Genomic DNA, 12,937 nt, shown 5'->3' with positions numbered 1-12,937 from the left:
TCTAACCTGAAAGGCCACGTTTCATTTTGACAAGAATAGGCACATTCTGGGAATGGGTTTGCCTTTCTGCCTGCATGGCCTCAGCTTCCACACACCACGGCTTACACAGGGATCCATCGGCGCGGGATCCCACAGAGTGTTACATCAGACCAAGGACCCACTTTACAACCAAAGGGGTGCAGAAGCGGCCCCATGGCCATGGGATCCACTGACGTGTCACAAACCGCTCACGCTGGAGTTGCTGACACAGTGGAGTGATGGAGAGGCCTGCCGAAGGCACAGCTCAAGAGTTGGGTTGGAGGTGATAACTTCATGGAGCTGGATGCCGTCCTGCAGAAGGCACTCTATACTGTAAATCAACGACCTCTCCATGGAGTTGGGTTCCCAGTAGGAAGCAGACAGGACTTCAGGAACCAAGAAGTGGAGGCAGGAATAGCCCCGCTTCCGTCACTCTCAGTGACCTGCTTTGTCCTCCCCACTCTGCCACTCAACTCTGCAGGGTTAGAGACCGCGGTTCCCAACGGGGGACAGTTTCTACCAGGTGACACAGCAAGAGGCCCACTGAACCATAAGCTATAGCTGCCACCTGGGCACTTTGGGCTCCTTGTGTCCAGGGACCAGCAGGTAAGAAGAGGAGTCGCCATCTTGGTGGGGACAGTTGTCCCAGATCATCAGGAGATAGAGCCGCTGTACCACAGTGGGGCAGGGGGTGCACGTTTATTACCAGGTAACCCACTGGGGCACCTCTTGGTATTCTCTTGCTCATTTTTTGTGATAAATAGACAAGGCAGAAGGACCTCAGCCTGAGAAGGACACAGTGACCAGGGATGAGAGCCTGGGTCACACCGAGACTGGCCCAGCAGAAGTGCTGACTGAGAAGACAGTAAACACCAGTCATGTCCCCAAGAGCCGCTGCAGGGGTGAGGGCTGTGGCTCACCCGCGGACATTGCCTTCTAAGTCTCCCCTGGAAAGAGGTCTGCCTGAATGCCACAGACGCTGCTCCTTATGTGGGGAGGGGGCTCCAAGCAGTAAAGGGGTGGACTGTGATGTGTGCTCCCTGGCACCACTGGGACCTCCTTCAGGGATGGAAGACATTGCCCAGCTGTGGGGGTGCTGTTGGCAGGCAGCCCCCTTTGGGGATCACCTCAGCTGCCCCGCCCAGGCTCACCTCCCTTCCCGGGTGGCTGGCATGCATGACAGACCCGTATAGGGGTGTGAATGCTCAATCTTCTCACCCATTTTCAGAGCTCCCCACGGGGCTTGCATCACAGATCAGCTTCTCCTTCTGCCCAATCTTGCTTCCTTCCATTGCATTCTCTTCCAGCGGTGTTGATCCCAAGAGCGGTCTCTAATCAACCTCCTGCATGTTCCTCTCTGCCTCAGAGTCTCTTCCCCTGAAACAACCACGCTTGAGAAATGCTGTAGCATCATGACAACTTTCTGCCACATTCATGATGGCAGAAAGAACCTGGTGGGAAAAAATATGGATGTTGATAACTCTGAGTTGAAAGTGATTCAGCAGAGTGGGAAGAAGGGTTGGAATGCTTTTCCACTTTGCGGCGGACATTGGCAGTGCCCATTCATACCTCCTCAGCACCCACTGCCCCCCTGCCCGCGGACGCTTCCCGCTGCATGCGCCCGCGCCTCTGCCCGAGGCTTCCCGTCTGCGGGAGGCTGCGTGCTGGGGAATTAATAGGCCCAGGGAGCAGCCCCTATTCAGTGACCCACAGGAGTGTGCGCCAGGAACCTGGCCCTCCTGCCTCTCAAGTGGGATAACTCTGAAGCCTGTCACATGCTGTCGTCCAGAGCCCCCAGCAGGGTTGAGCACAGTTGCCCACCCACAGCAGTAAGCAGATCATTAATGCACCCAGTTCACCAGCTTGTTCTCGTCCCTGTCTCACCTGTCCCCTGCAGGGGCTTCCTGGGGTCACCTCCTAAATAAATGATGCGCTCTCAAATCTTTTTCTCAGGGTCGGCTTCTGGGGGCCCCAACCTGAGACAATACCAGACATGGTCCTGGGAAGCAGGCCCTCAGGATGGGATCATTTGCCAGCCAGAGGGTCACCAAGGACCCACTGCTGAGGGGAAGTAGGTGGTGATGCCTTGAGCCCACTGTAGCCTCACAATGACTGAGACCCTCACCACTGGGGGTCGGGGTGGGACGGGGCCCAGGTGGAAGGGGTGCACCGGCCCGAGCAGCTGCTCCAGCACCTGAGTGACATGGAGGCCACAGTATCTTTCAGGACAGGAGAGATGACTGATGGGGGTGAACTGACAGCAGACACAGGCCTGCAGCCAACTACTAACCCAGGGGGTCTGTGTGAGCCCGAGGCCCCAGACAGCCTGTAAGGGCCCCATCTTCCACAGCCGGGGGCAGAATGTGCTAAAAACTGAGGCCCCACGTCTGATTGTAAGAGAGTCCTTGTCATAGAGAAGGCGGTGTTCGCAAACCCACAAGCACAGTGCGATGCCGGCACTCGGCACCTTATCTGCATGGCCGAGGGGACAGTGCACCGGCTCCAGATGGCGGCATGCCATGGGTTGAAGCCGGGCTCTGCCACGAAGGCTATGTGACCTCAGGCAAGTCCCTCTGAGCCTCAGTTTCCCCTTCTGTAAACGCGGATCACTGTGTTCCCCATCAGAGCCTTTCCCAGTGTGTGGCACACAATGGAAATTCAGTTAACCGGTTGGTGTTTTTTTTTTAATTGTAGTAAAATACACATAACAAAATTTACCATCTGAATTCTTTCTAAATAAACAGTTCAGTGGCATTAAGTACATTCATACGTTGTACAACCCTCCTCACCATCCATCTCCAGAACGCTCTTCCTCTTTGCAGACTGAAATTCTGTCCCCATTAAACAAGAACTCCCCACTCTCCTCCCCCAGCCCCCGGCACCCACCATCCTACTTTCTGTCTCTATGAATTTGGCCACTCTAGGGACCTCCTATAAGTAGGCTCATACAGGCTCCGTCCTTTTGTGTCTGGCTCCCTCACTCAGGGTCATCCATGTTGTAGCATGTGCCAGAATTTCCTTCCTTGTTAAGGCTGAATAATATTCTATTGTGTGGATAGAGCACACTTTGTTTATCCATCCGTCTGTCGATGCACTTGGGTGCCTTCCACCTTTTGGCTGTGGTGAATAATGCTGCTATGCACATGGCTGCACGGTTTTATTATTTTAATTAAATAAGCAAGTGTTTGCAGAATGCAGCCTCGAACCAAATACTGGTGCCTCCCCCGATGCAGCGCCTCGGCCCTTAAGTTATATTTCATCGTTGGAAACTCTGTTTCCAGAGGGGATGACGAGGAAACGCAGGAATTGGATGGCGTGGGCCAGGAACTCCTACCTCACCTGGCACCAGCAGCTACTGGTCCCCATGGAAGGAGCCTGGGTCTCATGCAAGAACTCCACATGGGATGGTCGTAACCGCTGCTGTCCCCAGCTCGCGCCCTGTGCCCAGCGTCCTCGCTGCCTCGCCTGGGGGCAGCTGGTTTTAATTTGGAAACAACTCTGTTTTCTTTTCTTTGCTGCAATATTTTTTTCTCACTTCCAGGAAGGGTTTAAAGCTTCAACTCTGCTTTTCCTCTTCTTTTTCTCTTCCTTTCCATTGCTGAAAATTTCAGTCTAAAAGCCATTAGGAGAGTTAAGGTGGGTGCCCACATACGAGAGGGGAGCGACAGTGGGTGTCTGCTTAGCAGGGCAGTGGGTTCAGGGCAGAAGGAGGGTGCCTGTGTTGGGAGAGGCCCGATGTGGGGTGTGGGAGCCTGATGGGGTGAGGAGGGCACCCATGCAGGGGAGTAGAGGGTGGGCCAGCACAGGGGGTGAGAGCCGAGTGAGATGGGTGTCCACACAGAGGAGTGGTCCAGCACCCGGTATGGGGGCCCGAGCAGGCAGAGGACGTCGTTCGTTGTGGGGGCAGCTGGCAGTGGCAACAAGGTTGGTTACAGATGGGAGGTTTGACCAAATAAGTACCTTTATTAACCGCAATAGGAGCCAAGTTTTCAGCTGTTGGAGAAGGGAGTTACGAATATGGAAAGGGAGAAAACCCAAAATGAACCTGGGATGTTGGATGGGAACTGGGTTAAAACCTGTGTTTATACATAGTTAGATATAGAAATACTGATGCAAGTGTGCATGTAAATACATATACTCCACGGAGAGGGCCAGGAAGCAGCGACACCACAGTGGCCCTGAGGACACCTGGCACCCGGAGCTTGGCTCCCCCCAAAGGAACCAGAGCTCCTGGGAGAAATGACTGATTCTGGGGCTGGCGTCAGAGAACAAGAGACAGAAGTCAGTTTGAAGAGGCTGCTTCTGGCCCAATCTGGGGCAATTTGGCCATCAAAATAAAGAATGATGAAGTGGGTTGAATGATGTCCCCAAAAAAGATGTGTCTGCGTCCTCATCCCCGGCCCCTGAGAATTTGACCTTATTTGGAAAAAGAGTCTTTGTAGATGTAATTTTGAATCAAGGATCTCGAGATCATTCTGGATTACCTGGGTGGGCCCTAAATACTATGACAAGTGTCATAAGAGAAAGGAGAGGGGCATTTGACACAGAGACACACAGGCAAGGCCTGGTAAGGATGGAAGCAGAGACTGGGGTGATGCGGCCACAAGCCCAGGGACGCCTGGAGCCCCCAGAAGCTGGAAGAGGCAGGAAGCACCCTCCCCTGGAGCCTCCGGAGGGAGCGGGGTCCTGCCCACACCTTGATTTTGGACTTCTGGCCTCCAGAACTGGGCGAGAACAATTTTCTGTTGTTTTAAGCCACAGGGAACTAATACAAATGAGGAGACACGGCCACCTCCCTCTGGGCTGAGCCCTTTCTGGGTTAAGTGACTCTCCCTGCCTGGGCTAGAGTCCTTTGAAGGAGATAGAGCCTGTGAGGAGTCCGGGCCTGGGATCAGTTCTGCCTTCAGAGGCTCAGAAGCAGGATGCTGGGGGCTTGGACCAGCGGGGGGCTGTGGCTGCCAGAGGCACTAGCTGCACGGGAGGGACCTGGGCCTGGCCTGCAGAGCCACTGCATGTCCTGCTCCGACACTCTGGGGAATCGGTTGCCCCCTCCAACCTCTGGACGCATCGGCACGTCCCCCCGGCCTTCTCCTCAGAGACCTCCATCGCTCCAGCAAGTTCTTGCCGGTTCCCCTGGCAACTGGCTGCCCTAAAGTGAGCCCTAATCTGGGCCGCAGTTGCCAGAGGGTCCAGTCTCCTGAGGGTCCCCGCTGAGGCCTGGGCACCGCCGTGGGCGAGGCCTGGGGGCGGGGGAGTGGAATTTGTGCCTGTAGATTGTGAGGACAAAGGAAAGGAAGATTCTGATTCTTTGTTGCTTAGCCTTTCGGCTGGCTCCCTGGGGGCTTGTCCCCTTGTTTCTAGTCTCTGATTAAAGAACAAGAACAGTCACACAGAGATGGTCGGAGCCCCTTCTCTCCCCCTCGGTGAGCTAGCTTCCTCCCGGACCCGAAGGCCTTCTTGAACCTCTAGGGACCCCCAACTTTGAAGCCAGGGTCTCTGCTCCAAATGCCAGGGCCAAGGCCCCAGTCAGTCACCTTCTCTGCCTGGCCACCCAGAATGCTCTAGAGGAAAATCATCTCTACTTTTTTTTTTTTTTTTTTTTGAGGAAGATTAGCCCTGAGCAAACATCTGCTGCCAATACTCCTCTTTTTGCTGAGGAAGACTGGCCCTGAGCTAACATCCGTGCCCATCTTCCTCTACTTTCTATGTGGGACACCTACCACAACATGGCTTGCCAAGTGGTGCCATGCCTGCACCCGGGATCCGAACCGGCGAACCCCGGGCCACTGAAGCGGAATGTGTGCACTTAACCCCTGTGCCACCGGGCCAGCCCCTCATCTCTACTTTTGACTTGCCACCCCTAGGACTTTACCCGGGGACAAGCCAATACCCTAGGGTGTATCTCTGAGGTATGACCAGGGAATTCAGGGTGATGAGATAGAGCAAAAAGATGACTTCGCACGCAGCATAGATCCTGGCCAGACAGGACCAAGGTCAATTTAAAATTGGCTTGAGGCTTCCAGTCCAGTGTAGGCCAGACAGCATCTGGGAGGCGGCCCAACGGCCTGTAGAGGAGAAGCGCACCTGGTTCTGGAAGTTTCCATCAAGTCTATTAGAAGCAGGAGCAGTTTTTCCTCCTTCCTTTGAACATCATCACTCAGCAACAGCCAGCACTGACAGTATCTGGACGGAGAAGCAAGACTCTTCCGTTCCCTCCCGTTCACCTTGACCCTGGAGCCTACACTTCAAACCTGGGTCATTCCCACAAGTAATGTCTGGGAAACACCCAAGGGAAAACTATTTTGCGAAATTGACTTGGCCGTGAGATAAATCGTGAAAGAATTGAAGTTTTCGTTGAGCGCTAGCCCAGTTCAATTCACGTCTTGTCCAGATTTCCCCCGTCTTTTTTGGGTGTATAATTTACATGCAGTAACTTGTACAGAACTTAGAGCTACAGTCGGAAAGTTTCCATAACGTGTGCACCCGGGGAGCCACCCCCGGATAGAGGACTTTTCCATCACGCAGAAAGCTGCTCATGCCCCAACTTCGTCAGTCCCACCCGTCCGGAGATTTCCACCCCCATAGATGAGGTTTTCACTGTTCTAGGACATCACCTACTTGGAACCAAACAACTTGTACTCTCTGCCTCCGGCTTCTTTTACTCCGACACAGAGTTTCTGAGGTTCATTATGTCGCAGCGCCTTCATTACTATTCCTGAGTAGGATTTCATCGCACGGATAGACCACAGTTTGTCTATCCATTCAGTACAAATAAAGCTGCCACAATTATCTTTGAAGGGAGAAAGAAAGAGAGAGAATGAGAAATAAAGAGAAAGAGAGACAGGGATGAAAAAGAAGGAGAGAGAAAGAGAGGGAGAGAAAGGAACAAATTATAACCTATTGAACAAAACAGGAACCCAGAAGTCCAGAGTGACACAAATATATTAATACATTGAAGGTTTGATGAGGAATGGGATGTTTACATCCTCTCAAATGCCTCTCCACTGAACACTTCCTTATTACAAAGGGAAAACAAGAGATTTTCCGGTAGAGAAGCTTGGCAGACAGCCCTTAACCAAGTGACACAAGAGAACATCATCAGTGACAGGTCAAATGGAAGTCCTTCCCCACCCGATAGGACGTGATGAGAAGAACACAGCCTCGTTATTGTGACATTCCCGCCAAAGATACCCGACCTTAATATAATCACGAGGAATCCTCAGAAAAACCTAAATTGAAAGACATACTACAAAATCCCTGGTCTGTAACCTTCAAGAATGCCAAGGTCATAGAAGTCGAGGGAAGCGTGAGGACCGTTCCAGAGTGAAGGAAGCTGAAGAGACCCGACAGCTAAGGTACTGTGGGATTTGGGACGAGTTCCCTTGCAATAAAGGACATTACTGGGGTCACTGGGAAAATGTGAGTACAGTCTGAAGATTAAATGGCAGTGACCTACCCATCTCTATTTCTTGATTTCGGTCCTCCTGGTCCATTTTGGCGCGGGGACAGCTCAGTCGGAAGCAAACACATCCCAACGTGCTCAGAAGTTGTGGAGCATCCGGGCAGCGACTTCAGGAAAAAGAATTCTTCGTGCTAGACTTGGAACCTTCCTGTAAGTTGGAAATTATTAAAAAATAGTAGGATTAAGCATTCCCTGCCCTTGAGGGGACGAGCTTTTCAGCTGCCGTTGGCCCTTTCTGTCTTTACTTCTAGGTGTGTGTGAAAGGACGGGGGTGACTACGGCTGGGCTTCTTTTTGCTGGTGATGGAGAAGACAAAAGAGGGTGTGTGGTGGGAATCCGAAAGAGTACCAGCCCTCAGGGTCACAGGGCTGTGCCTGGGGCCATCTGATTGTCCCAGGCGGACAGAAATCCCAGGACACCTCTGAGCTTGAAAGGCAGGGAAAGGCGTGTGCGTTTTGTCAGGGTTGGGGGTGGAGAAGCCTCCTCAGCTGACCAGCTTGAGGCCCCAGAGACGGGAGAAGGGTTAGAAACCGCCTTCACTTCCTTTTACCCCCGTAACAATCTTGGAAGGCTAACATCGTCCTTCATGTATCGAGCCTCTGGATGCTGGAGATACAGCAGTGAACAAGGCAGGCCTAGCCCCCTGCCATCAAGGAGCTTATAGCCTGGAAGGCAGAGATGGCCAGTGGATGATGAGTAGGTAAAAGATACAGATGCTATGTCGCTCCCCTAAGTGAAGCTCATCCATGGCTCCCTGGTGCCCCCAGGGCCTCTGTGACCTGGCCTGAGCTTCCCTCTGGGCCTTGACCCTCCTTCTTTATCAGAATGAGACCTATGCCCTCTCCTGCCCCAGAACCTTTGCACTGGCAGTTTCCTTGGCCTGGAATATTTGCCACTTGTCATTTCTTCACCCATCGCTTTGGTCCCTGGGCAGCCTTCCTTGCCCCTCCACCTGGGGCCAGAAGCCTTCTCTGGCTCCCACAGCCAGGGGCTTCCTTGTGTCCAGCACTGGCCACACTGTGGGGTTGCTTACCCTGAATCTGGAAGGGCAGAACTTTGTCAGATTCATCTCCAAGCTCCCATTGCCCTGTTCAGGGGCTGGCATATAGTTGGTGCCTAATAAATGTTAGCTCCTGTGTAAAAAAAAAAAAAAAAAGATACATACGCTAGATGGGTATATGTGCTAAGGAGAAAAAAACAAAAACCACCAAAGCCATTGATGGAGAATGAAAGCTCGGTATTGACCTGAGCAATGGAAAGAATCTCCCTCCGAGAGGTGGATGTTTGCTTGCATGTGCATGTGCTCCATCATGGCCACACTCTATTTGAGATTTCTATTCAACACCTAAGTGTCTGGTGTCAGAAGTTCAGAGAAGTCCAGGCTGGAGACGAGAATTGGGGCATCTTAAGTCCATCAACGATTTTAAAGCTCTGAGTGAGAGGACTTAGGCAGGTCCTTTGCACAGGTGAGAGGATGGTGTGTAGACAGGCTACACCATTTGCCCCAAGTCACATGGCTGCTAAGTTGCAGAGCTAGGATTCAAATCCAAGCCAGACTTTGTGCCAGGCCCCTGTTCACAGCTGCCATAGAGTCCTGCCGCTCTTGACTACGGGGCCTTCGGCAGATCATGCGACCTTTCACAGGCTCGGTTTCCTCATCTATCAAAGGAGGGGTGGGCAGTGGAGGCACAGGTGGGAGGCAAGGATGGTACAGGGGGCCCAGTGGTAGTCAGGCAGGTAGCCAGGGAGCCGGCAGCCACCCAGATGGGTCACCGGAATGGTCCTGGGCATGCCCCCTCCTTTCCCCACAAGTCTGGACCACCTGCTCTCATCAGAACAGCCCGGTCTTCCGGGCAGGGGTGGGGGACCGGGTGAGACACGCGTGCAGAGTCCAAAAGCTGACACATATCACTTTACAACGGGAAGCCACACGCCACCCAGCCTGGAATTCTGGGGTCAGCATGACCTGTGGGCCCTCCCTGTGGGCAAAGGATCCCAGCAAGCAAATCCCTGCCAGCTGGTCACTGGGTGAACCTGGCATTTGAAGAAGGCGACTTGGAGAGTGAGGCAGCATTGGTGGACCAGGCTGGGTCTCTGGGGTGTCCCCTGGACCCTGCTACGGGACTGGAATAGGCTCTGTGGTCTCAGCCGGTGCCCTGCTAAGGGCACCGCTCCCAGGTCAACTCTGGGCTGGCACTCCTAGTGCTTCCGGAGCTGGCCAGGTCCCTTCCGCAGACTTGGTCCTTCTTTAGGGTTGTTAATATCTTTCCCTCTGTCCAGGCTTGGGGGGGGTGGGGTGGGTGGTCCACTGCCTCTGTGGCTTAGCAGTTCCACTCTGGGGCACCTAGAGCCTTCACAGTGTAAATGCCAATGCGCCTGTCACGTGGGGGCTGGGCAGGTGCCTGGCCACACTACTTCCTGTCCCCCATCCCCCCGCCTCTGCCAGCTGGCAGGAGGAGGCCTCCAGCTGGCCACGCTCACTGTGGGGAAGTCGAATTTCCAGTCTCTCACAGGAGGGCTGCTCGGGGCTGTGCCCTCTGCCCAGCTCAGCTGGTATCTCTTCAGCATGGCTCCATCAAGGTCCTGAGCCCCAACTCAGCTGTGCCAGGAGCTCCGGCCTGCCCTAGGCTCCTCAGCTGAGGCTGGAAGCAATGCAGGGAGGCTGGGGGAGGGACAAACCCAGAACCCGGGAGCCTGAGAGGAAGCTGTGCCTGGGTTTGCGCATCTCTCTCTCCTGCCAGGCTGCGGGTCAGGCCTGTTCCCTTGTAAGTCACTGCCCAGAACACTTGGTCTGGCACTGGGCAGTGAATAAATGGAGGTGCCAGCATCTTGGGAGTCTGGGGCCCTTACAGGCCTGGGGGTTTGCATGTCAACCCTAGGGGTCCGTGTTGGGGTAGACTCTGGAACGTCTGAAGCAGGGAGGACACTGGGGTTCAGGGCTGTAAAGGGCTGCCCCAGGCATGGCTGGATGTGGGGCCTGGGCATCAAGACCCTGGAGGGTCCACACAGGGCTGTGGCTGCCCACTGGAGGCAGACGGTGTTTCCCTCCCATGCACACCTCTGAGGGGCATCAGTGTGGGGGGTGGGTGGCAAAGGCAGCCTCAGTGGGGCGCAATTTGAGTATTTGGAGCCATGCACTATGAAAATCTTGGAAAGTCTAGCAATAAATCAGAAGCTAATGAGACCAAAGCAATCATTTGTTAGATGCGTTTGCAAAGAGGACCGTGGTAAGGCGACTATGATGCCACAGAGGGTCCCGTGGCTTTTAGAGGGGAAGAGCAGGAAGCACAGAGCAATGTGCCTGGATCTGCTTTACCTGAGAGGTGGGGAGGCTCTGCCCCCCATCCCTCAGGTCGGTATTGGGAGGGGGGAGGTGGGGAGGGGAGGTGAGGGCCGGGAGAGGAGCTCTGGTTTTGAAGATCTAGACCTCTCTGCCTGTTAGCCACATGCCCTCAGCAACTCACTGTGCCTCAGTTTCCCATGTGTGGAAGGAATAATAAGCATCGTGTCTACTACCCAAGGTCAAGGAGGAGGGAAAATGAGGTAAGCACCTGTGTTGGTGTTAGCCTGACCACTGTCCTTGTGTCCACCCACACTTTCCACTGTGCCATCCTTTATGGCGTGCCTACTCTGTGCCAGGCCCTGGGGACGCTGGGAAACCAAGGCGGAGTGGGGTTCTTCCTGGAATCGGTCTACCTGCTCCCTCAGTTCCGGAAGCCGAAGCCTTTTCCCCCACCCAGGGCAATTTCCCGACCACTCCCTCTTCCTATCCTGCTCCAATCCGCGTCAGGTCCCCGGCTTCCCCGCTGACACCTTTAGGCACCACCCCGCTGCATCTGGCAGCCCGTGGCAGCCTTGGCTTCTCCTCGATGTCTGCGTGTTTCACCAGAGTACTAGGCAAGGGCTCTGGTTCAGGCCCTGACTAGCTGTCTTAGAGGTCACCTAACCTCTCTGTGCCTCAGTTTCCTTACGTGTAAACTGGCAACCCCAACGGTCCGCACCTCCTGCGGGTTGTTGGAAGGAGTGAATGAGACGGGGCATCAAAGTCTGGGAACGTGCCTGGGATCCCGGAAAGGTCGCATGCATGTTACTCTCACGGTTGTTATTTTGTAGTCATTATCAGCAGACGGCCTGAGCCAAAGGGCGGGGCTTCGCCCCATCCCTGCAGCGCAGCACCTCGTGCGGGTGAACCCCTCGGCGCCTTCCCGACCTGCCCCAGCTCCCAGAGGGGGCTGCATCCTTGGTGCTGGCACTGCCCAAGTAGGGCGAGAATGGCGATCCCGCTGTGTCGCGGAAAGCCCGGCACACAGTAGGTGCTCAGGAAATGGCCGGTGGACCCTGGGAAGCCAGTGGCTCGATGAATGCACGCTCCCCTCCTCCTCCCTCCCCCATGGCGCGATGGAATGCCCGGGCTGCCCACATGGTCTTGAAGGGTGTATCTGCCTCCGATGACACCCATTCCCACAACAAAGAAGCTCGCCTCCTTGGGGCCACCTCCCCTCGCCGCAACCGGGAGACACAGTGGGCGAGGAGCCTGCCCAGCCCCCTGGGATGTCCCGCGTCCCGGCTCGGGAGCTGTCCCCGGTGGGTGCAGCGGCGCCAAGGGCCCAGGGCGGGGGACCGGACGGGCGAAGACACCCAGGGCCGGGGAGGCGCCCGAGGGGCGCACGGCGACGCCGCCTCCAGCCGCGATTTAAAGGGCAGCGAGGGGCGGAGGGATCCCTTGACTGCTCGGCGCGGATCCCTCCGCCGCGAGCCCAGAGAGGCAACGGCTCGGCTCGGCCCTCTCAGACCTCGCCTTTTGTCCCTCCGCCGTCGCGAGCACCCGGCGGGGGACTCATTTCTTTCTCGTGTTTCTCCGCCTCCCCCCGCCGAGTCCCGTAAAAGCAACAGAGGCGGCCGGGGCGGCGCGAGCCGGCGTGGTGTCCCTCCGCCCGGCCGAGGGCACTCCTTTTCGTGTCCTTCCACCGTTCCCGGGCGGCGTCCGAGCGGCTCACCGGGGGCGGCGACGCGTCTGCGGCGCGGGCGGCGAGGCTCCGGGGCGATGAGGTGAGGGCGTCCGGGCACCGGAGGCGGCAGCGCGGCGCCAGGACCCCGGACGCGGAGCCTCCCGGCCGGCGGCTGCCTCTGGGCCCCCGCGGCCGCGCGGGAGGCGAGGTGAGGCCCCGGTCGCGGGGCGCGGGGCGGCGGGGGCGCGGCGCGGTGGGGGCGGGGGGCTCGGGCCGCGCTGGGACTCATTTCCCGACAGCGGAGGGAGCGGGCGGTGCTGCGGCAGGCGCCGCCATCTTGGATTTTACTCTCCATTTTTCTGTGGAATTATTTTTTGGTGATTAATTTTCGCGGGGGACGGGGAGGTGTCGCCGGGCGGCGCGGGCCCCCCAGCGCAGCGGCGGGCCGGCGGGGCCTCGACGCGCCCCGAGGAGGAGCGGGCGGGCCGGCGGTGAGCGGGGCGCGGGC

General features: G+C 56.0%; 1 protein-coding gene and 1 long non-coding RNA gene across 6 annotated transcripts in view; one reads left to right on the top strand and one right to left on the bottom strand.

Moving 5' to 3' along the window:
* Nucleotides 1–1,481: 1,481 nt before the first annotated feature.
* LOC106844275 (uncharacterized) lies at nt 1,482–12,102 on the bottom strand. The gene is made up of 4 exons (XR_006522164.2): nt 8,726–12,102; nt 8,514–8,613; nt 7,475–7,628; nt 1,482–6,808 (listed from the first exon to the last, which is right to left on the bottom strand). It is a non-coding gene; the product is annotated as an uncharacterized lncRNA (long non-coding RNA).
* A 273-nt stretch (nt 12,103–12,375) lies between these two features.
* Nucleotides 12,376–12,937, top strand: part of KMT5B (lysine methyltransferase 5B) — a 52,947-nt gene continuing 52,385 nt past the window's right edge. For 2 of the 5 annotated variants that reach the window (XM_070488289.1, XM_044762618.2), the window contains exon 1: nt 12,386–12,637. The gene's annotated coding sequence lies outside the window, so the exon portion shown is untranslated. Of the gene's footprint in view, nt 12,638–12,745; nt 12,921–12,937 lie in introns of those variants that run through there. The other 3 variants (XM_044762617.2, XM_044762615.2, XM_044762616.2) reach the window with 3 other exon arrangements.

The sequence above is a fragment of the Equus asinus genome, chromosome 17 (assembly GCF_041296235.1).
Source record: "Equus asinus isolate D_3611 breed Donkey chromosome 17, EquAss-T2T_v2, whole genome shotgun sequence".
NCBI classification, from domain to species: Eukaryota; Metazoa; Chordata; class Mammalia; order Perissodactyla; family Equidae; genus Equus; species Equus asinus.
The sequence above is the reverse complement of the archived record's forward strand: the minus strand, read 5'-3'. Positions and strand labels throughout refer to the sequence as shown.